Raw genomic sequence first — 25,789 nt, 5'->3', positions numbered from 1 at the left:
TTCAGCAAGGGTTTCGGCTCTCGAATACAATGTCCTTGCTTTCGAACATTGAGCTGCGGAAAATAGTTGGTGGGTACTGCGTTGTAATACGGTAATATCCTTTTACCAACCGACGGTTAGAAAAGAAGTGCGTCTCTGTGGAGCATTGAAAGAGAAAAGAACGGCATTTAGATAAAAAGTTTGTGAATAAAAATTCTGATGATCATATATATCTTCTTGTGTTAATTTACGAAACGTAAATATGAATCGGATTAGAAAAAAGATGCCGAGGAAATTTCAATTCCCACGTCAATTGGGAATATCCACGGATCCACAAGGTCAAACCTGATAAACTATCGCAATTAGCCCCCCAAGAGTTGTTTTCCTCCAATAGAATCACGTGAAAGGGAAGTTGTACACGATTCGGATGGAAAGATAATTGTACAACAGCGAGTTTCGTTGAATTTGGTTGGGTTTTTGGATGATGAATCAATATTTAGTCAGGCACCCAAGGGATTGCGAATTTTCTTGGATGCCACACAAGATTAATGCCAGGATGATGAGTTGAAGATTTAACAATAGGAAATGCAAACTAATATATTTTCAAGAGGGAGAAGCATTGCAGTGTGAGGCGATAAACTGGAAAAGGTGGAGCAGTTCTCTTATTTTGGTAGTATTTTGAAGTGAAATGGGTGTGGTGGTGGTAATACCAAGAGACAAATGTAATTACCAAAGGAAATATTTGTAAATGGTGGTGGGTACGCACTAAAAAAAACTTTGGATGGGCAAATGTGTTTTTTTAAGGGTGCACCAAAATAACGCGGAGTTAAGATGTGAAAAATACTAAAAAACGCTTAAATACGTAGTAGTGTAGTAGTAGTAATGTGTGGGGCTTGGAAACCTTGTCTTTGACGCGATGAGATGAGCTCAGATTGGATTGGCGGGTTTGGAGACATGGGAGGCAAGTTGCTCAGCTAGTTTAAACCTTGCTGGAGTACAGGGGAAGTTGCCACCGGAAATCCGAAGAAGGCAGAAAAAGTAGTGATTGGAGTAGACGTGGCGGTGTGATGTGCACAAGGCAGTAATAGAAGGGAGTAGGGAGTAGAGCAAGGGAGCGGTGGAAGGGGAAGGGAGAGAAGGTTTTTTTGCGCGGCACGAAGACAAATACGATGGTTTCAGGCTCAACCATGTAGAAGTTCATGTTCAAGAAACAAAGACCGCTACGTAGTTCTTCCTTCAGTTTCCATTCAGTTACCATAAGATTCAACGCATAGGAGGGAGCCATTTTCTTCACCTTCAAGACGACGCCAATGCGAAGAACTTAGTCTTAGCCGAATGAAATGCTATTGGAAGAATACATAACATAAATAATACTGGCATAAAGGCAGTTGGAAAAAAACTAAGCGGAGAAGAAGGTCATAATGCAGGTCAAGGAAGAGGAAGTGTACGGGTAGCACGTGCGTAAGATACCGCCCTGATCGCGTCATCATTCGGTGCATTACCTCTGTGCTGGCTGATGAACGGAGGCGCGGCCATCGCTCTGCCCTCCGTTTCGAGTAGTTGTAGTTTTGAGGGGAGGCGACCAACAGCTGAGGTCATTTGCGCCATAGGGGATGGACAGGAAAGGATGAAGGGAGGAGAGAAACCCGGCGTCGGCATTAGCCTGCTCTTTGCGAAAGGCGCCAAGGGGTCAGCAGCTTAAGGTCCCATCCGACGGACGGCGTACTCACTCAAAGTGCCCTCCACAAAGCACCTCAAGTAGGGATCGAGATACCTCTGAAAAATATTCAACACCGCCGGGATTTGAACCCGAGCCCTCTGGGTGGGAAGCCAGTACGTTATCCCCCGCACCATCTCGATCCCCCTACTTGGAGTTCCCTTGGCTATGGAGGAGGCAGTTGGGGGGGGGGGTGAGGAGGCAAGCATAAGGGTGTGGGGGTGTGAGGGGAAAAGGGTTTCGGGGGAGGGGGTGGGTCGGGAGTGGGGCGTTTGCCTCCCTAGGATGAGAATTGGCACATCCGATGTTTACGCCTTGCGAAGTGACGTATCATGTTAACATCGAAGGCTTGAAACAATTAAACTGACAATTAAAGAAAAGGCAAAGCTTTGTATTCCACGACAACGAAATGGCAGTATTATTCCATAATATGTTTGCTGTTTTTCATTCCGCGTCATTGTTGTTTACAAGGGCAGGCAGGGGTAAACGGAAACGGGGGTGAGGGATAGCTCGTGATGCGCGATGTCTGTGTGTGTGTGTGGGGGGGGGGCGTTCTGCACGTCTGCTGCAGGAGCACTCCAATCTCTGCGAAAATGTGTCGTATCAAAGCGCGCGGGCACGGCAGCGGACGACAGAAAAACGATTGGTCGAGACACACACACCCCCACCGTGTCTGGAGTGGATGTTCTTTCTCTCTGCCTTTGAATCTCATGTTCTACTTCCTTCCCGCCGTCAACAATAACTGATCAGGCCTCGTGGTCTTTTCAAAAACATTTACAAGTGTGTGAGGGGGGGCGAAGTATTGAATAAGGGTGATATTGATGAGGAAATTAAGGACGTAAGAATTTGGAAAAGGAAGATTTTTTTCTACAATTGCACCCTTAAAAATAAATGTTCAAGGTAAAAGTACAATGCTAAATTCGAGGGGCGGAGGTGTGGGAAACATGAAGAAAAAATAAGAGCGAGCCGAGATCGATGGAACTGGAGGCTGCGTTGCCACCAACAGGCCGCGTCTTCTGCACGCACCTCTCCTTCCTCCTCCTCCACTCTTCATCACTCGGCATCGTTTGAAAAGCGGAGGATTTACTTCCACGGAGCGAGGAGCCATGGAAATGGAGGAGAAGAGTAGTAGTAGTTTTGAGGGGAGGCTACCGACAGCTGAGGTCATTTGCGCCATAGGGGATGGACAGGAAAGGATGAAGGGAGGAGAGAAACCCGGCGTCGGCATTAGCCTACTCTTTACGAAAGGCGCCAAGGGGTCCGCAGTTTAACGTCCCATCCGACGGACGGCGTACTCACTCAAAGTGCCCTCCACAAAGCACCTCAAGTAGGGATCGAGATACCTCTGAGAAATATTCAACACCGCCGGGATTTGAACCCGCGCCCTCAGGGTGGGATGGAGGAGAAGAGAGGGGTGGTTCGAATCGCAGGGCGGCGGTCGTTCGTGCCCATAAGAGCGAGCGATTGGAGGCAGCCAGTGAGCGCATCCATCCTCCCTCCCATTGGAGCCGGAGGCGGATCCAATCGACGGTGCTCGTAAAAGCCTTCGGTGTTGCAATTCCTGTTTTCCCCGTGAGCGGTTACGCAAGAATTCGATTCGCTTGAATAGAAAAAGTGTGAGCATTCGAAATTTTAGGGAGTTTCTCCCGATTAAGACCGCGAAACGGTGCAGGAGACCACGTCGATTGCCCTGATGATAATCAGGAATTGCCGATTGAGAGAATGCCTCCGCGTTACGTAAGAGTTAGGTATTATTATTATTACTAGCCATAGTCTACTGGCCTGCGGTATGTTTTTAATGGACCTACGCTCTACTGTACTGGTACGTAAGCCCGGAAGCAACAGGGGACTAAATATCCAAATCCCCGTTCCATCTCACTACAGCAAATCAATTTTTAGGCCTGTATACGTTCTTCCTCCCTCAATTTCATCCAATCCTATGTCCTTGTAGATTTAAGTGTTGTCGGAAAACGGTATTATGTCGCTATTTATTTTTATTATATCTACATAATACCCAGCAAGCCACGTGAAGACGTGTGGCAGGGGGTGTATCCACACCCGGGCATGGGCAGGAAGCGAACAGATAAAAGTCTTATGAGACACAAATTTGCACTTTTCCACATATTTATTGTAACGTACAATGCCTTTCAGTACATCGAACCATCTTCAGGTACAAGACCTTAAGATATTGTACCTGAAGATGGTTCGATGAACTGAAACGCGTTGTACGTTACAATAAATATGTGGAAAAGTGAAAATTTGTCTCTCATAATGACGAACTTCCTCTGCATCTCGCCTGAATCTGCTGAAGGTAAATGTCTCATCTACATTCGAACAATACCGTACAATCCACTGCAGGGTGTGCGGCGCGAGTCGCCCTGACAACATCCATGAAACAGAACGCAACCACATGAAAAACCAGCAAAACACGCTCATGCAAACCCGCACAGGTGAATATATATGAGTGCAAAACTAATTTTAACTCACACATATCAGAATACATGCATACACTAGCGACAAATATACACCAGCCCATGCACTAGATGTCTGCGCAGCGATTAATCGTGTCCTCGCTTGAAATTTGAGTTTTTTACCAGTACCTTGATTTTTTACCATTATGATTCCTGAGTGTCCGAGAAAATAATGAATATTTATGTGTATCTATACTGGAGTTCTGGACTCTTTTATCTTATCATTGTGATTTGATCCGCCTTTATAATGCAGGGCCATAATAATTCCTTTAGTATCATAATTAAACTCGTATTAATAATATAGAAGAGTTAAGGGCCTAAGAAATCCACCCTGAGGAACACCGGATATAACTTGATGGTGATTCGAGTTTGAGCCAACGACCTTGTGTTAGCGGTTAGTAAGGGAGTCCTGAGTTCTGTTTAATACGTTAGTGTTTATTCCGTACCCTCGCAACTTCTCCATCAATATGGCGTTCGGTACTCTATAAAAAGGCTTTTTTTAAATCCGAAAAAATTCCAACTTCATGTAATTGTTCAAACCCATCCCTTGATTACTGTGGTCTTCTTTATTTACACTTTTAAAGGTAGCCGTGAGGTTACCTATTTTCTAATCAGAAGGAATTATGCCTTCAAAAATCGATTTGTTAAATATGTATTCTACGAAACACGTTATGTCGGCTCTTTCAGTACTCATGGGGGAGTGTCCTCTAGTTCAGGAAGTTTGCTTGTTTTGATGTGGCGGAGGCGTTGCGTCATCCCTTAAATTAATTATAATTTCATCCATAATTCTGGTGGGCCTTTACTGGGTTAGTTTGTGTCGTGAATATAGAATCTTTTTCAGAAATCATTTAGTGCATTTGATTTTTCAATGTTGCCTCCAAGTATTTTATGTTTTGGTCTCTACGCTAAGATAATTTTCCATACGTATGACTGGAAAGCCTTAGGGCCTTATTGCCGAGGTATGAAATGAGATTCAATGTATGAAAACCGTAAGTAATGACTTTCTCCATAAAGAGAAATACTACGACTGGTATAACAAAAATGTTTTGCAGGAACGTTAGTCATGTTTTTAATAGATTCAAAAAGACTTCCGATCGGTGGAGAAGGTTTAAAAAGTTGATGACAGGGACCATGAGTAAAGAATAAAGATAGGGACTCTTGAAAACTTTAATATGAATCGTTTTATTGTACTACTCGGATACTAAGCCATTGCGGAAAGAGAATAACTTTCTATGGAGGCTTTATAAAAGTGGATGTGGAGGAGAAAACTAACTGAAACGGGTGGAGAGGAAAACAAAGAAGGAATTTATAAGTGGGGACGAGAGAAGGTTGTGGCAAGGAATTGCATATGAGGCAATAGAAGTAGATCAAAGATATAATTAGTGATAACTGAGTATTGAACACTGTAATAGAGCAAAGAAAATTGGGAAAATGTGAAAGAGGTGGGGACGGTAGAGTCATTTTGGATTAATTGAAGCGAGGCAGGAAGCATTTGGTTGAAGGACGGTTCACTGTACTCAAATTTGAATAACGTTGGTGTCATGTGCCAGTGGATGCGACAAAAACCCGCCTTGACCGGTGGGCTACACTTATTGGTAATCTGCATCTACTTAATACCCCACATACCGCTGCAAGAGCGTGTGGCGGGGGTGTTAGGGCACCACCCGTAATTAAGGAAAAATACTGCATGCAAAAGCCACAAACGTATGCAGTCCGCAATCAAAACATTCAAGCAAAAACCCTTACACCCCACACACATGCAAACACACAAACTACCCAATAACATACTCATGCACCTACAAATATACATTATATCTTTGCCGGGCTTAATTTTGCTCCGACCTTTAAATTAAATGTTTTTAATATTTTTAAAGTGACTTTGTTTCTTACTATTATGATTTCTGATTAGATTCCAGTACAGATAGATACAAATACTCGATCTTTCCCCAACTATCTCCTTTATTTTATCTTTGTGGTCTGATCTACCTAAGTAGTGTGGGGCCATTATAATTCCTTCAGTGTCATAGTTAAACTCGTTTGTTCTGAACCTTCCTAAAAGTCTGTCTCGCTTGTTCTCTCCGCACTTCAAGTGGTTCCCAGCTTAATTCCCCTTAGAGACCTGCCACACTTTGGTTCTTATCATAACAATGTTTAACGAATCAGCGGATTTTCTCTGGACTTTATCTAATTCTTTTTGCCAAATTTTCTCCCACGGATCCCAAATACTTGCGGCATATTCCAAATGAGGTCTAACTAGAGCAAAATAACACCTCTCTTTAACTTTTTCATTACATTTCCCCACCACCCGTTTTATGAAGCCAAGTTTCTTTAAAGCTGATCCGCATACTGTCCTGATATGTGCTCCCCATGAAAGGCGTGGTGTTAGAACAACCCCCAAATATTTAACTTGATTTGCCGTAGTTAATACTGAACCCTCTATTTTGTAGTTTATATCCTGTTCCTCGATTCCTTTGTTCCAAAATTTAAAAAACTGTGCTTATATCTATATTAAGTGTTAATCCCCATTTATTGCACCATTCCGAGATATTGTCTAAGACTCTAGAGAGTAGCTCGCGATCTAGCTGGCTCCGTATTTCCCTGTAATAATTCGAGTAGTAGTAGTTTTGAGGGGAGGCGACCGACAGCTGAGGTCATTTGCGCCATAGGGGATGGACAGGAAAGGATGAAGGGTGGAGAGAAACCCGGCGTCGGCATTAGCCTACTCTTTACGAAAGGCGCCAAGGGGTCCGCGGCTTAACGTCCCATCCGACGGACGGCGTACTCACCCAAAGTGCCCTCCACAAAGCACCTCAAGTAGGGATCGAGATACCTCTGAAAAATATTCAACACCGCCGGGATTTGAACCCGCGCCCTCAGGGTGGGAAGCCAGTACGTGAGCCCCCGCACCATCTCGATCCCCTAATAATTCGAACTACGGCGGCGAGCAAAGTAAGCAGTTTTACAACAAGAATTTTTACATTAATGATTTAAATGTTCAATCGCAGTCTGTAATACTATATCCGGAAAAATTATTCTTTGAACTCTGGTATTTAATTCACATTTTACCGAAGTATTCGTAGGTTGAATAATAAATTGAATTTATAAATAGGGGTTTCAAAAGAAACGCTGTTTGTGAAAATTGTAATCTATTGTATCCCTTTGCCGAATAAATATATTCGGTTACATGTGTATTTTTGTTTTATTGGTGTGTGACTCGGGAATTCTCTCATTTGCCATTGATCGATGCACACAAGACCAGGGAAGCGGCAAGAATTCAGTTACGCGCGCCTAATTGCAGCGGATTCGCGGAGATGGGCGGCGCAGAGGCTGAGGGCAGCAGCAGGTGGGAAGGGGGGGAGGGGTCCCAGGGTGGACGACCTCGCATCAGGCCGTGTGCATGGGTTTTTCTCTTTGCACGCGGAGAGCTGCATTTCTCGGCTTTGCCCTCCGTCTCAATCACCTCAAGGTCGGGGACTCAATGCACAGGAACTCTTCTGAGTTTCAGACCAGTCATTGTAATCTTCAAATGAGATTCCCCCCCTGACGGAGGACTCGCGATCATATTAATAGGAAGGCTCGGATTGCATAACTTGACGTCAATTCTGCTTATTATTAGCTCTGAGGACACGTGGAGATGTTAGCAGAGAAAAAGCGGAGCCATGCCTCAACATCATCACACCCGACGCTAGGAGCTGTCTTATGATTTTCTAAGACTGGTTATAATGTCCTCTCCCCACAGTTATATTCCATTCCGCAGTCTAGTTCCGATGAATCCATGGGCACACTTGGTTCGATTTATGTGATAACACTAACATTGATAATTATAGTTGAATTTCTGTGGTTTTTCATTTACTGTTTGAGCATCTATTGAATTTTATTGACTAGCGACCTGTGAGTGCATCGTGTCGGGAACCTCTCAATCGTCCGGGTGTATTGCACATTATATGAACGAGGCATCGAAGAAGGTATAAGCTCGTGAGATAGACGAACACACGACGCGAGTTTAAGGTAGTTGATAGTTCGGAGCGTCGGGTCTACTTCTGGGGAATTAAATATAAAAGGAAAATGTCTTAAGACCAACTTTCAAGAATAAAAAAAAAAATCTTTCGCCGAGAAATAGGCCGCTGAAGAAATAATACTAGCGGTGAATCTTCACGAAATAGCTTTTAGAACATCCAGAACACATTCAAACAAAAGGTGTTAGAACGAATACAAATGATTACTTAAATTTTACGTGAGCCAGCTTTCCGTTCCGTTAGTCGGAACGGAAAGCTGGCTCACGATAGATATAGCAAACAGTGAGGTTTTACCATAAGGTTTCACGATCTATAGAAAAGATAGGCACAATTGACTTGGCGGAGGATATTCTTTGCCGTTAATTCACAACTCAATAGCCAAAGTTATGAATGCGACGAAAATGGCATAGAAAGCTCTTGGTCCAACGTATAGGACTATACCGACAGAAAACTATACGAGTGCTCTTCTACAGACCCCCAGACTCCAATGTAGGTGTTCAACATATCGTAAGCTCGGCGCCAAATATTCACAATCAGCAAAAAGATTATATTTAAATTTGGCGGCCTTCTGGCAATTGATTGGGACCCGTAGAGCGAAGGAAACGGGTTAAGGTAGGTTTTTGGATGGACATAATTACTAATTTAATTTTTTTTTGTGACCCCTAGCAAAACACAACATCCTACTTTACATCAGGTCCCTCTTCAACTCCGAGTACTTTCTTCCTCCCTTCATCCCGTCCAACATCCCTATCCTGTTCCTTCCCTTTCCTCGTCTGCCTAACATCCTCCCCTCTATTACAATCTTCAACATCCCGCTGCCGATCAATACCCCCTTCAGCCACTTTTCCTGCCACCATAGGATTTCTCCCAACCAACCCCTCTCCTCGCCCACCATACCAAGTACTTCCTCGTTTGTTTTCTTCTCTGTCCATTTCACCTTCTCCATTCTTCTCCACACCCACATTTCAAAAGCCTCCAATCTACGTCTATCCTCCTGCTTCAATGACCACGTTTCCGCGCCGTACATAGCTACGCTCCTTATGAAAGTTTTTACGAGTCTTTTCTTAACACCCTTACTCAACGTCCCTGTCATCAACTCCCTCCTCCTTGTGAAATATTCAATAACGGGATACGCATATGTATACCATGCGGGAGAATTATTAAAAAGATGGGTCTATTGAATAAAAAAATGACATGCATGATATCGAAAAATATATACGCTAACAATTCTAATTATCTCCCTTGCGACTCCTGTTAAATCTACGTATTCTGGTCTCTACTTGCACGAGGAAAAAAGAGGGCCGAGTGAAAATGTAACTTGAATGTTTCCAAATATTTTCATAGGTGCAATCAATTAGTTGAATCATCCCATTTCTGCCTTAGTGTTGTTGTCGCGAATCTTGCGCGATAAACACGATTGAATGAATCTATCGGTTTGGTAGTCCATCTCTTTTATTTTGTAATAATTGTCTTTCCTGTTAATGTAATTGGGGGCTGTTTTTCTTGTTGCAGGACTATTTCTATGCCGGATACATAGCCCCACAATTGGTATCTTGTTGATAGATTTAAATCTAGTATCTCTGACTACGAATATTTCAGGTTCCCATCCAAGATTTTGTGGTAAATACGCGACGCACGAGTTCTTTCGAGCGAATATTTCACGATTCTGGCTTCCCTCTCTGAACCTTGCTCAATTCGGTGTTTTAATCTATTTTTTTGCGAATGACACACATGCATATATTCGTGATAAAAGCCAGTTTCTCTGCAGCCCCTGAGCTTTCTCTGAGTATGATCCGATGCGATGGTATTTGACGTGATCTGAAGCGTTCATCCGAACCCCCTTTGGGTGAGTAAGTTGGTAAAGTCTCCTCTTGCTGTTTAGTAATTATGTCTTTGGTATTTAACCACAAACCCAATTATGTATACGATTTTGCAATGTTGCTTTAGTCATTATTTAGTACTTGACGATTTGTGTACCTATTAATAAAAGTAAGAAAGGGTTAGGAGCCTAAAGGAGGGACCATGAGGCCCGCCGGTTGTTGCTTGTTTATGCGATTATTGAAGAAGTCCTTGACCCACGTTATTGCATCGTCATTCACTCCGTACCCTCGCAATCGGTATATCAATTTGGTACGTGGGAATTTATCATAAGTCTTATTAAAATTCATAATTCCCTTTGTTACTCACCTCCGACTTCACAGTAACGTCTATGAAAAGCCCCGCTGGCGTCCCATAAGATCTCATACTTTTCTGAATCTGTGATGTTTGCTGGAAATAGTGGAAGGGCGTGAATCGAGAAATGCTATGGCGTTGCTATCAATGATATGTTTTACGAAATATGACCGATAAGGAAATATTTGAAAAGATTATAAATGAAGCTATGGAGAAGAGCAGAGAAAGTTAAATTGATTGATTGATAACGTGAGAAGTGGGTTTAACATAAGCAGAGGAAGGATTCGAAGATGATAAAGATGAGGAAGGATTGGGACATTAATGGGGTAGAAATTGCATTCAGATAAGGTCAAGAGGAGGAAATGTTGAACGCAAGAGAGGTGAGAGAGAATCGGAATGTTTAAGAGGTATAAAGGGAGAGGCTATGCTCATATGAAAACGAATGCTCAGGATGGAAAGAAATGGCGTGAGTCCAGTTAAAACCTGTCGATAGACATTCAGGAAAGTAGACAGTTTTTCTCCTGTTAAAGAGTGAAAGGGAGAAGAAATTATATATCTCCCTGGAAATGGTTACCGTTTTCAAGAGCACTCCTCCGACTGCCACACGCAGGGCGATTCACTGCACACAGGAAGCGTCAAACCGCTTCCCCCCCTTCCCCCTCCGACGAGAGTCCCTCCGACCGGTCCCGCCCCCATCCCTCCCACCAGTCTCCATCATACTCTTGGCCTCAATTCAAGCGCCCCAATCGATAGATTCCTCGCTCTTTGTGCTCTTCACTTGTTTCGACTGCTCACTCGCTGCTCGGCCATTGACACACGGGGGAGGAGGGAATAACGCTAAATAGCGGAGCGATCTCACTTGGCTAAACACTTTCGCTCTCCTCCCCCCTCCCGCCCCACTCCCACGCAGTGGACGACGTAATCATGACGCGGCAAAGCAGACGCTCCTGCTCTGCATCGACGTAACGTCGCGGCCCAAATTTATTTCCACTTCTGCGAAGCATCGATGTGATACTTATATAGACGAGTACACCCGCGTTTCGGCTCGCGCTGTCTCTCGGGAATCAAACGCAGAGAAAAAGCATTGGGGAAGGTCAGTGCTTCAGGAGGGTTCCGTATTATCGGGAGATGTTTCCGGTCAGGGGCGTAATCCATTAAAATAAAATAGTTGACCGTGACTCCATTTAACCAGTTGTTTTTTTATCCATAATCCTTTGGTCGAAGTAACTGTTTGCGTAATTGTAAGAATCGTTGGATGTCTAGGCACGCCTAGTATTTCCTTGGCAGTGCAACGCCCAGTTAATCCAGTCGCACTTGGGAGAAAATCAAAAATCACTGAAAGTTTTTCTACCGATGCTCTCATTTCACAAAAAAACACCTCACTTCAACTACGATTGCCTATTGGCAAAATAATAATGGCATGGGTCCCCACAAGATTCTGGTACCGGAAGTCGTCAACATCTTTAAACTACGCCGTAAGGCATCGCGAGGATGAGTGGCAGGGGATGTAATGTCACCAGCCATTCTACTTCTACTCCAATATTTTCACATGCAAATTGCACACCGCGATCCATCAAAAGGGCCCGAGGAGGGGAGGGGAGGGAGGGAGGGAGGGGGGGGTGAGTGGACACCATTCATTCCACATCTGATTCACACATTAGGAATATTATACTGGTAGTATCCACTCCACCTACTGCACTAAGAAGACAAATAAGTAAACCCATAAAAAAGGACGGGCATACATACATGCAACGCAGTCACTAATTACCAGAGAGCATTCTGTTCATGCAGGACTGTCAATTCAAAGATTCATTATTTCTACAGCTCCATCTGTATAACATCCCGCCATCCGACGCTTGAGCGCGTGGCGGGGGGTGTTTGCGCGCCAGCCATGAAGTGAGTCGAGGAGGAATGTAACTTTGCATGTTCCCAACTATTTCGCCAGTGCTTACCCGTATCTATCTCATGGTTTTCCATTTGTGTTGTTGACGCGGATATCTTGCGGGGATCTATCCCAAAGCATTGTCACTTCGTCCTTCAATTAATCCTCCCCCGATTTCAACAGAGTTTTTTTTCCTTGGCTCTGGATTGCCGAAATATGTTTAACATTATAAAAAGGCTTCCAATCAAAAAATCTGTACGCGTCATCTCATATTTTAAACAATCGCGTTTTTTGCGATGCACCGCGATGGCCTTAATCATATATCTCTTCCCTCGGCCACGCAAATTGGTCCCTCCCGAAGGTGGGGACGACCCCCATTAATTCGTTTGACCTCCATGCCGAGAGCACTTCGCGGACGTCCGTGTCCCACGCATTCTCCCGGCCTCCACCGCACGCATCCACATGCCATGGACATCTTTGCTTTTAAACCACCGTGATGGCGCGGGTCAAGGAAGGTTACACCAACGAAGGTCACCTGCCATTACTAATTTATTTATTTATTTACCCTGTAAGCCACCGCTAGGGTGTGTGGCAGGGGGTGAATACACACCAGAATAATATTTACCCGAACATGACCATACCGCGGTCGGACAATGTAATCTACAAATCTATCTATCTGTTGTACTCTTAATATCTCTAATTTTACTAACATGAACTCTCCCACCGTAGTACGATGGGGGCAATGATACATTTTCAACATCGCAGCCAAAGAAACGCCCTTCCAATTTATGTGCAAGAGATTAAATCTGAAATTTAACCTTCGCTCCGTGAGTGATTCCCAGCCTAGCAGCTCTCATATTTTGGATACGCTCCTAAGTTTCATCTGCATCTATTTATATAGTTTTATTATCGCAGCATTTAATTTTCGTGAAATAGTCGTGAGTCATGTTCTCTCAGTCCTGGTGCAGAATCACGCCCGGGAAACGTGCTTCCTTTTACTCATCGGTTTTCTCGACAGTTAATTTCCCTCACGATTTCTTGATTCTTATTGAGTGGATTATTCTCCCATTTCCCACCCCCCCCTCCCCCCATGTCGGCGATCAAGCCACATGGGTTCAACAGTTTTGATAGTGCATGCAGACTTGTCGCTTCCAGTGTCCCCAACCCATACCCTCCAATACCGAAGTGGGGTTGACCTCCGTTCGTTCCCAACGATCCTTCGCGGTGGCTTCTTCTCGTGACCTGGACAACAGCAATGTTAGATCCTTCCCTCGCAACGTCCAAAGCACTCGACACGTATTCTAATGTGAGGTCCAACCGACGCAAAATTACACCTCACCCCGATATAATGTATGCCATCGTTGGCCAACATTCGTTCGATGAACTCAAGATTCTTTCATTTAAGGAACCGGCATTGCGAAGGTCGTCCGGGGAACGGGATGGCGAATCTTTCCTGTCGGGGAGCAATTTTGAAAAACCAAGATTTTGGGGAAAAGTTAGTATACTTCACCACCCCATTGTTTTTTTTTATTCCTCTCGTTATTGTTCCCAAGCTCGAGATGAGAGGCATTGTTGCCGTTAGGGGACGGAGGGGAAGGGTGAAAGGGGGAGAGCGGTGAAAGCCGCGGGAGGGGAGGGAGAGAGTTGCCGTTGCCCGCCTTGGCGAATGAGCGACGCGCCGGCTCCTGATGTAGGTCGTGGATATGTGTGCGTGTGTGTGTGTGTGTGTGTGTGTGCGTGTGTACCTCCCTCCTCCTTTCTCTCCAGCCCCCTCCCCTCCCCTCTCCGGTTCTCCAGCTGGAGAAAGGGGCTGGCGACGAGACGCTGCGCAATTTTGCCGGCAGTCGTTTTCGTCCTCGCGCGCCACCTGTAGGCCATCGTGAGACAACGCGAGGGGATGAGTTTCCCTGGAGGGAGCGGGAGGGGTAGGGAGATCAAAATGTATGCATCGCCAATTTGTTCATGCTTATCCGTCGAGCGGGCCCTGGACATTTGCAGCTTCACTATTACTGAGTTACAGTTACCTGTAGTTCGCTGTCATACAACACAAGGGTCATCATCATTCCTCAAAACAGTTCATAGTGCGCTTCATCTCTCGAGTCTCCGTTCTCTGGCAAAGTACAGGGTTCGTCCGGAAAATAAGTGTACTGAGCTCAGGAAAAAAAATGTATTACACTTTTACATATCTTAAGCTAATATTCCTCAAAATAGGACCCTTGTGAGTCGATACACTTGTTCCAGCGGCGTTCCCATTCCTGGAACGCTCCCGCGAAGGCATCATCGGGAACCTCTCGAAGACACGTCGTCACGGCCTCTTTGACGGCGTCCGAAGTCCCGTATCGCGTTCCTTTCAAACTCCTCTTTATCTTCGGGAACAGAAAGAAGTCCGGTGGTGCCAAGTCCGGGCTGTAGGGCGGGTGCGGCAGCGTTGCCACGCCGTGCTTGGCGAAGAAGTCCGACACGACAAGCGCGGTGTGAGACGGCGCATTGTCGTGATGCAGCCGCCAGATGTTTTTGATCGCTGGCCGGACGCGGGCGACTCGTTTTCGAAGCCTGTCGAGCACTTGGACGTAAAATGCAGCATTTACAGTTTGTCGTTCAGGTACAAATTCGTAGTGGACGACTCCCCTTTTGTCAAAAAAGACAATGAGCATCGTCTTGATCCGAGATTTGCTCATGCGAGCTTTCTTTTGACGGGGTGATGAAGGGGGGGTGCCACTCCGCACTTTGTCTCTTCGACTCCGGGTCGTACTCAAAGATCCACGTCTCGTCACCCGAAACAACGTTCTCTAAAAAATGTGGATCATTTTTGCAGTGATCCGCAAGTTGTGTCGCGATTTCCAAACGATTGAGTCTTTGATCATCACTGAGCACTTTCGGCACCAACTTTGCACAAATTTTTCGCATCTGTAATTGCTCCCTAATAATCTCGTGCACCATTATTTTTGGCACATTACACTGCTCTGCTATCATCCGAACACTAAGACGACGATCAGAGTTCAGTACATCGCGAACTTTTCGCACATTTTCGTCGGTGAGTGTCTTTGATGGGCGTCCAGGCCGTGGTTCGTCGTCGACCTCTTCTCTGCCCTCCACGAACACCTTGTGCCAGCGAAAGATCATGTTTCTGGACATAGCTGACTCCCCGTAAGCCTGGTTAATCATACCGACAGTTTCGGTAGACGATTTCCCAAGCTTTACCGCAAATTTGATGGAATAACGCTGCTCCAAAAACTTCGGCATCGCGTTCCGTGACGTGGGTCGAGCGTGGAGGTTCGCGTTAACAGAGCTCCTCACTACACCACAGCTCAGAGCCGACTGCCTTTTTCAGCGTCGCTTGCCAACATACCCCCCTCCAATCGCAGCCCATCAGAGCGGTGCTGGGCGCGCCTGGAGCGGCGGGAAAAAATCAGTACACTTATTTTCCGGACGAACCCTGTATGCTACGTATAAATGACGCCCTCGAGCCATCCGCTCAGTGCGCGACAGGAGGTGATTATGGTCGAAATGGTTTCACTTAAATGTTGGACACCAATAGAACTGTTAAATAGACGTAATTGGAATTATGAAAATAATGTTTAGAACAAATTACGATGTCTACGTTTACAATACCACACCGCTCACGTAAAGCGAGCCGGGAGAATAATGAAAAATTAAGATAATTTTGTGGGAAAGCAACTGTCATATAAATATGCGCAATACCCCGCAAGCCACCTCAAGAGCGTGTGGCGGGGGGTGTTAGGCCATCAACAGTATACAGCAAAATCCATCCAACAGTACTTATATTACATAGTGCTATTGTGTATCCACATTATTGCCAGTTTACGCAATATTATAAGTTCGATAACGGGATATCTCGACGGCATTGGCCTCTTAAGAAACAATCAGCACGGATTCAGAAAACCCCATTCATGAGAAACCCAATTAGGATTACTTACACATTACTTACTTTTATAGGGCGAGAGTGGTAGGCAAGTGGATGCGATTTTTGTGGATTTTTAAAAGGCATTTGACAAGGTTCCCCGCGGTAAATGATTCATAAATAAAAGTTCGCAGGCATAAATAAGAGCGCAATTAATTGGGTTGAAGACTTTCTGTCAGAGCGGGAATAGAGGGTAGTTAGCCCTTGACCAGCGTGCAAGTGACCTCTGGTGTACCTCAGGGAAGTGTAATCGGTCCCCTGCTCTTCTTGATTTTTGTGAACGAAACGTAACAAATGCTCGAGGATAAATTAGTTAAAAAGATCCGCGGGTTTACTGTTAAAACGTTCTGGAGTTGACCTAGAAGTGGTTGGTAATACTTAGGTGTAAGTATAACAAACAGCTTGGAGGCAGACCTCAGATACGTAAAATCTGCGCTCAAGCAAATGAAATATTGGTATTAATTTGGCATTAAAATTCTCCCTTATTCTCTTCTCACCTCTAGCAGCTCCCAGCCAAATTACTAAAAAGGCCCGCCACGCTTAATTACTTATCGTAACAATTTTGGACAGATCTGGCATCCTTTCTCTGAAGTTTATCTCATTCTTTTATCAACGAACGCTCCAATGGAGTAGAAATGATTGCGACGTATTGCAAATGAAGCATAACTTAAGATAAATAACACATCTCTTTAACTTTAGCAATTTCATTTCCCCACCATCGGTTTAATGAATAGCATGACTCCAGTGTTTAGAAATGAACCATCTACTCCTACCTCAGTCGGAGTGTAAAAAGTGGTGCGAAAATTGGTTCGAGCGCAAGCAAAAGTGTATTGATTATCATGGAGAATACTTCGAAAAACAATAAAGCTATTTTATACAGTCAGTTTCTATCTTTTAATTCTTAGGCTGAAAATATAAATAGCAACCCTTGTATTGTATAATTTATGTTCACTTATTTTGAGCCAAAATTTCAAAACTTCGCATTTCTTATGTTCAGTTCTCTTCCCGATTCCCCTCACCAATTCGACATTTAGTCAAAATCGCTAGAAAGAAGCCCGCAATCTGCTGGGATGCCTCATTTCCCTCCATTTGGAGACGCCCGATGTTACGAGAGGCTTTCATGGTATTTTTGTGAGAGGCCTTGTCGCAGCACTTCCTTTAATCAGAAAATAGTACATTGAATTAATAACCTATATAGTCAAGCAAAACGTAAACAAGTACCATATAAAATATTTGTGATCGAATCAAAACTTTATTAGAGTATTTCACATTTTCCGGATTCAAATCTGAGCTCACATTCTCCTCGTGAAAATAGATGAGCTACCATTAACTTTTCCCTTTCCTATCAATTTCCTTTAATCACGTTTTTCTCTGATAGCTCTATAGCTAATATATTATACGACAGAAGGTTTTACTACTTCCATTTGAGCCAACTATAATCTGTTCTCTCCTAGCATATTTTTTACAGTATGTTCCCAATGCTAGAGCATTTTTAAATCCATCCTTTTTATAATGCATTGTTTTGTAGCATCGTTTTTGTTTGTTTCTGAGATATATTTATTACTTAATGTATACAAAGTGAACTTTAAAGGGCTATCTTTAAATTTTCATTGATTTCAATTTAATTGTAGGATTCAAAGAAATTTTTTTCTTATGACAAAATAAAAATGAATTCCACGTACTTAATCATTTGCATTTATGGAGCATGAATTTTCCTAATTATCAATTATGGATGCAGTTTCTTAAAAGTGTAATTCGGGGGGTTCTCCCACGGTGAAAGACTTTGATCACCGAGCTCAATGAATTTCCATGCATTATCCTCTAGTTTTTCTCTCACAACACAACTTTCACGTGAGGTTTATGGAGAAAATATATTTTTCATACTATTCTAGGAAACTAACATCGATAAATATTCTTGCAACACAATTCCTAAATCTAATACAAGGAGGCAACTTAGGCCTGAATATAACGATTGTCAAATCTGTTCATTAGAAGGATTCAGCACGTCATTCACACAGCGAAACGCTGAAACACACAGCTTTAAGCGCAGGGCGTAAATGTAGCTTGCCATGATTTCAAATCCGGCCAAATCCTTTCGGCAGCCGAATTTCGGTCTTCGTTGAAAGTCGCGTCGGAGGGAAATGATCGTCCTTCATGTTTTTATCTCTTAACACTACCTTCGCTTCATTTCGCCCGTTTATGCCTCTCCAGCAGCAGGACCAAACGGCATCTCGCCTGCCGGGCAGAAACAAATCCGCTAAGGCGACTGATTCGCTTCGGTAGGAGTCAAACTGGGCATGGAAAATGGCAGCAGTGTCAAAAGAAGGGTGGAGAGGGAAAGGTTGGGAGTCGAGATAGTTCTGCAGTCGAGAGGCGGAATAATAGGACGCCTTTCCCTCTCGCTAGACACGCCTACTTCGCCTTCCTTGGATACTTGGATGGATCACCAGGAAAGAGCGAGCACCGAGTTGGATCCAATGCCCTAGATCCCAAATGCAGCCCGTGTGCTACAATACGCCCTGCCAGCCATCTTGGCAGAGTCCTTAGGAAACGTTAAGAAGGCTTAAATTTGGTGGAAAACTAACTGCGATAATTCCAATTATACGAGTCGATCGTGAGCAGCTATGCGGGAGAACATTCATGCACGCCGCGTGATTCTTGTTATTATTTTCCTGAATAGTATGACAAGGAGCTGGACGGGGGTGGAAGTTTTAGATGCTCAAAAATCCACGGCTTAGTCAGCAAATGTGTTATGATGGATTATCTTTTTCTTTTACTTTCCTTTCATTACTTAAATTCATCGCATTTTTTAGACTTGTATTTGTCGATGTCTTTAAACTCTCTTCCTCTATACCCTATCCCTATCATCTGGTGCTTACACCCCCTGCCAGGCAGCTATTTGCTGCATCGCGCGGTTTTTGCGTAGTTGTAGGTGCCATGATTTCGTAGTGATGGCCTTAAACTTTTCTGTAGAATTAAGCTCAGTAAAGTCTACCCTAATTCAGGATTTTTCGGAGTTAACGTTGAAAATTTTGCATTGAAGAGAAAATAAGGACCATACTTGTTTATGATAAGACTTTTTGCAATTATTTCCATCCCATTTTTTCTCATTGAACGAGCCATCTTTTTTATTTTCCATTTGTCTCAATAAAACTTTCAATATCTTCACCGAAATCGACTTAACATGCTAAGATTAAGAAACGTGTTTTTATGCTCAGCACAGCAAGCATCTCAAACCATTTGATGCATGCCAATTCCTTCCCCTTTTAAAATTTGTTGCATATTTTTTGCGAGATGAAGTACCTACTTGCCATTTGCGGGATATTTACCAAAAACATCATGTAAGGGGCGAGAAAATTGGCGAACTCAAGAACCTCTTTTTAAGTGTCCTCATGAATTTTATTTTGATCCGATAGACCCTTGGTTGAGAGAGTGTGTCTTTTGAAAGTACTGTAAATGTTCTTGCAATCATTTCCTAACGAATATTTCATGAAATAATTTTCATTACAATGAAATGCGCCTTCTGTTGTCGAACATTTACTCACAATCTCCAGACCATACCACCCCAAGTGGGCGTACAGCAGCATGCAGGCATCACGTCCACTTGCCTCTTTTGAAGTCACTTACCGAAGGCACACGTGACTTATGCGTGGATGTTCATCTTCCCCGCTCCCACGACGCCCACTTGCTCCCCTCATCCCATTCGTTCCACTCACTTACAGGTTGTGATTACCATCGAGCGGAACCGTCGACTTGAGGCAGTCTTCTTAAAGGTTCTTAGAAACTCAATCGACATCAGTCCTCTTAAAAGTTGCTAAAACGTCAATTGGGCGTGGTGCAACTGATATGAACTTTGAAAAACATGTAAACTTACCGTATCACTAATAATTGGTCTCATTCTACGAGGGATATTCGAAGGGTAAAGGCTATTCGGTCAAAAAACATACATTTTTCAAAAAAAAAAAGGTTTTAACTGACGGTTTTAAGTTTGCGAATATATTCTATTGTTTCAGGCTTCACTTCGTGGAAGTATTTAATATCCATTACTAAAAAAGAAATAAAGACTCGTACTTTTCCACAGATTTTATTATACGGTACAACGCGTTTCACCGACTTGCGGCATCATCAGGTACAAATTTGCAAAACAGACAGAGCAAGCATATATACCCTCAGGACAGAGTGGGGGCGGGGAGGGTTGGAAGGATTTGAGGGGGGTGGGGGCTCGCAGGTGCGTTGATGGATTGTTTTGACCATTTCCAGGCTAATTTCTCGGAGAGGAGTGGGGAGGGGTATGGGAATAATTGCTCATTACAAAGTGTCGTGTTGGGGTTCACCAAGTGCCTTCTAATCTCTAATTGCTCGAGAGCGTCCATTTTTAATCCTTTTGGGAGTGTGTGAAATATCTCTGGGACAAAGTCACTGCTGTGGTTGAATTCTAGTAAAAAAAATCAAATCCTTCCAACCCTCCCAAAGGGAAGAGGCGGGAAGCGTCCGACCAATCAGACGTGACCTGAACTCCCGACCAAACTATATAAGGCGGCCAAATACCTGAGTAACGACATGCCCTGAAGACGATGGACGACTCGGCCATCGAAACGTCGGCAAACCTACGAACGTGGACCCGGTGGGAGACCCGAATAATCTTGGAAAATATTTTAAAATGAATTCGACTGAATAATCTCAGTAGAATCAATAGCCTAATCGATATAATTATATTAATTGCATTCGAATAAAAGACAAGTACACTATATTTGGAAACCCTCTTCTAAGAAAGTTCTGGTCTTTTTAATAATGGCGGATTCCCTTTAAAAAGCAAATGCGCAAAAGGAGCGGAGCGCCGTAATAGTCTTCTTCAGTTATGTTATTCAGAAATGTTGGAAATGAAACCTGCCATCAGTAAATACATCTTATGAACAAGCACACCAGTGTTCATTTCTTTGAACTGTCCAACTCGTCCATGTATGGGTAGATTGTTACTAGATATTTTTCCATTTCCCCTTCGGACCCAATATCCTCCCTCATCACTTCCCCTTCCCACCTGGTGCTTCGCCCTCTGCCACATACATCTTCCGTGAATCGCAGGGGTATTCATGTCGATTTCGATGCATGGGTATGGATATATCCCATGCACGAAATACTTCAACAGCTCCATATCCCATTCACCACCATTTTAGTTTTCTTCCTCTGGATTTTCCATCGATAGTCCCGATAATTCTCGTGATGCCGTTCCCTGTTCGGTGTTTCTGTTTGCCGCCGTGGTGCTCAGTGGTGCACGCAGTCTCCCTCCCCTCCAAAACACCACGGCGAGCCGACGCCCGGCGGTGCAGCGCAGGACATCGCTCCCTCGTGGGATGCGGGGTGGATGGCGGGCGGACGGGCCGGGGGGGGGGGGACGAATGGGGACGACGAGGCGAATTCCTGAAGTGATCGCCGCGTGGGAAACGCTGTGGGGGGGGAGACCAAAGAGAAGAGCTTCTTTGGGAGAAATGCCTCCTACTCCTTCCTTCAAAGTTGCAAATTGGATCGATATCTCGTTTCACGGATCGCCTTTTGCTTTATCTTTTATGCCCCATCCCTCCCTTCTCCCCCCCCTTGGCCTCATGCCGGGCTCCTCACCCCTCCCCCCTGCCCATCACCCTCGCTGTTACATGCAAGTCCTCCTCCCCGCCCTCGCACCTCTCGTAAAAATGCCATTCAAGGGATTAACGTGAGGTCTCGGGGGTGTGTCTGTGTGTGTGTTAGCCTCCCAACGCAGTGTGCTCGCTGCCGGTTTACAGCTCCTCGGGAGAATTTAATAACTCAATAAAAGTACATTGTAATTTATAGGTTACGAGGACTGATCCCTTCGGCTCATTTGAAACTAGGGTGTGCATGTAGATAACGTACGGGCCGCAAAACTAGAGAGCTTGCCATAAAATGCTTAATTAAGTACCAGCTCCGATATTGGTCGTGACATATTCATTACTCTGTTGAAGTGCATTATCGCCATACGGTAGAATAAAGTTTTCGCGGAAACCGCAAGATCATATGTACTTTTGGCACACTTTGATGGGGTGAAGATCTATCCTCGTCGATCTCTGTCAACTGTTCCGTAGGGTGGCTGCATCTTTTAAGAATATCAGTAGCATCATCACATGGCAGGTGCCCTTGAGCGACTGCTATTTCACTTGTATGCTCTCATTACATGTCGTATATGCTCTACGCGGGTCTCGCGGATTATATAATGAATCAAACCATGAAGCGAGATTGAGTTGGCCAAAACAAATATACTATATATATAAATCTATTGTAAAGGACACACCCACTCGTAGTCCGACACTTTCGATGTCGGTGTTTGGCACAACCACCTCTCTCTGAGGACGGAAGGAACTGAGGAGAAGGATGAAAGGAGAGAAATGCAGCGGAGGCAAGGGGTGGGAGGAAGGTTTGGGAAGGGTGGGATTGAGATGGAAAGGGTTGGGAGAGGAGAGGGGAATGAAACATTTTGGAGGGTGGAGTGAAAATGCCTGATATTAAGTCCAGGGAAATTAAAGGCATCCAAGAGCCAAATGTTCACTTGCTCTCGTGACTTTAGTTTGGGCTGCGAGTCGGAGACTGGGAGAGAAACTAAAATTGAGACGCTATGCAAGCAGCATTTGTTTTTATGGGATGCGTGCTTCAGAATTGGGAGCATGGCAGACAATGAAGAATGTACACCGGAGGTGTTTATTGGTTCTATTGTCAAGGGGCGAGGCAAGTAGACCAATGCAGAAGGCGGGGCATAGCGGGCACTTTAGGAGATATTGCCGGAGATTCAGGAACTTAGCTTTTAAAAAAAGACACGTTTTACAACTTACTTATTACAGGGTATGGGAGTTGCTTTGGTGCGGGATGAGAATGTAATAAATGGGTTGGTTGATCTGAGATCTGATAAATTAGCGAAGCATTTCGATGTAACTGATGAGCATTTGGGAAAAAGATTCGTTTGTGTTGAAGGAAAGTTTAAGACTATATGCATCTATTTGGATTCTTTTGTCCAATGGATTTGCAGACTATCCTCGCTGGAGGAAGGAATGGTGTAGTTTTAAGAGAAATTTATCAATGGAATCTGGATGGTTGCAGAGTCTGTCTTCCTGCGTGGAAAAGGGTAAGGGATGGAGCCCGTTTGACATGATATGTGTGGTAGATATTATAATGGTGGTGTTGTTTTTGGTTGGTTATACATTATACATACATGTGTGCGGAGAGGGGGTCGCGGTAGTCCAGTGGGCAGAGCGTTGGACTGCCGACCGGAGGGTCCCGGGTTCGATTCCCGGGTAAGGCTCTCTGGGCAACTGCAGCTCCACCCAAGCTGTATGATTTTTCAGGTACCAGACCTTCTTGGGAAGCCGTAACCGCCAAAGGGAAAGGAACTTGCCCCACTGATGTGTGAATTTCACACGACGTCGGGCGAAGTACTGGGTGATCTCTACCATCACCTACTAAACCGACTTTCGGGTTGATTACCATGTTTATGGGATATATATATTATTATTAGGTAATCTACCGGTTAAGGTAGGTTTTTGGATGGACACAGCTACTAAAAAAATATTTTGTGACTCCTAACAAAACACAAAATCCAGTATCCTACTCTGCATCAGGTAACCTCTTCATCTCTGAGTACTTCCTTCCTCCCTTCATCCCGTCCTACATCCATACTTCTCCTCACTCACATTTCAAAAGCCTCATGTCTACGTCTATCCTCCTACTTCAATGACCACGTTTCCGCGCCGTACGCTCCATATCATAGTTTTTACGAGTCTTTTCTTAATATCCTTACTCAACGTCCCTGTCATCAACTCCCACCTCCTTGTGAAAGCTTCTTTGCCTAGCGCAGTTCTTCTCCTTACGTCCCTACTACTTTGACCATGTTGGTCCAAACATAACCGGGATACGTAAACTGTTCTACCTGTTCTAGTTTTTGCCCTCCTATTTTAATATTTAGCTTAGCCTTTTTCTTTCTGGAAAGACCCATAACCTTTGTTTTATTAATATCGATTCTCATCCCATACCTGTCGCACTGAATTTTTATTTCACTCAGCAATGCTTGCAACCACTTGGCTGACTGACAAACTAAAGCTTGGTCATCAGCAAACCGAGCTGATTTTACGAATTCCCCGCCCACTTTCATTCCTACCTCCAGTTCTTCCCACGCCTCTTTGATCATTGCCTCTGCATACAGGTTGAACAGAAACGATGATAATGGAAAACCCTGCCTTACACATCTTTCTAACACTGCCCATCCTGACTCCCCGTTCCCCACTCGCGCCTGAGCAGTCTGAGACATTTACAGGTTGCGGATTAGCCTCCTTTCCCTCCAATCTATTCCTACTTTCTGCAATATACTCATTAGTTTTTCCCAATTCACTCTATCAAACGCTTTTTCGAAATCTACGAAACAGGCAAATACCTCCTGGTTGTATTCTATATTCCTCTCGATTAAAAATCTCGTTACCGCAATGGCATCACGCGTACCTCTCCGTTCCTAAACCCAATCTGATCAACCCCTAAGTAATCATTTGCCCTACTCCCAATCCTTTTGTTTATATATATATATATATATATATATATATATATATATATATATATATATATATATATATATGTATTCATGCATATATATATATGCATTTATGTATATATAATTTATTATATAGTTATAATTGCACACACACACAGACACACACATACCGAAAATGAGCGCTCTTCAGCGACGACACAAACAAAAGCTTAAACCTAAACTTCAACACTTAAATAAACATAGAAAAAAAGGATAAAAATATGTTTGGCGCTTCGACGGGCTGGTCGTTATTTTCAAATCTAAATTTGGCTTAATTGCCAAACTTGTGGTCATTATTTAATCATAAACTTTTAATCCTTTGTGTATCTTCCTTAGGGAAGCAACGGAATACTATGTAAGCTATAAACAATTAAGTTAAAGTATTTAAGTAAATTAAAGCTCCCTTTTTAAATTAATTCCATCGTTTGAATTGCATAACTCCCATTTCATTAAAAGGTAATAACTACTAATTGTTGATGGCGTGGAAGAAAGCCAAACGCGTGTGTGGAGGTGGGTGTATGTGTTGACAATTGCAGATGCAGACCACAACGCAATTTGACCGGAGAACGAACATTAACTCCCCACCCCCCTTTATTTACACATCTTTTTCCATATGTTTTTGATTTGTGGCCTATTATACATTGAATGCATCAGTTTATAGAATGGACGGTTGAATGCAAGGGCTTCCCGCGCCGCGAAGATGCGTTGGAGAGTGTTTGCGGGACTGTGCAGCCAGAGAGCGAAAGTTTGTCCTCGCGATGAAGCTCCATTTATTTTTTCAGCTTGGCGCCATTGCGTCACGTGTCTCGTCCGACATATTTCTTGCGGCTCTCGTCCACGCAAGAGGCGAGGGCCCATTAACGGCTTTCATCTTCCGGGAAGTGATGCAGTGCGACCGATGGGCTCGCTTTCAACAGCACGGGCTGATCGATTGGCGTGCCTTTCCTATTCAGAGGTATTGCAATATTTCCGGTGAAACAGAGCGTCTGAGTTGATTTGCAGATAGCCTTGAATCCTGGACGGGAGGGAAAAAATCCGTGAATGTGAAATTT

Source organism: Hetaerina americana, unplaced genomic scaffold, assembly GCF_022747635.1.
Source record: "Hetaerina americana unplaced genomic scaffold, ioHetAmer1.1.p SCAF_2, whole genome shotgun sequence".
NCBI lineage: Eukaryota > Metazoa > Arthropoda > Insecta > Odonata > Calopterygidae > Hetaerina > Hetaerina americana.
Note: the sequence above shows the minus strand (reverse complement) of the source record.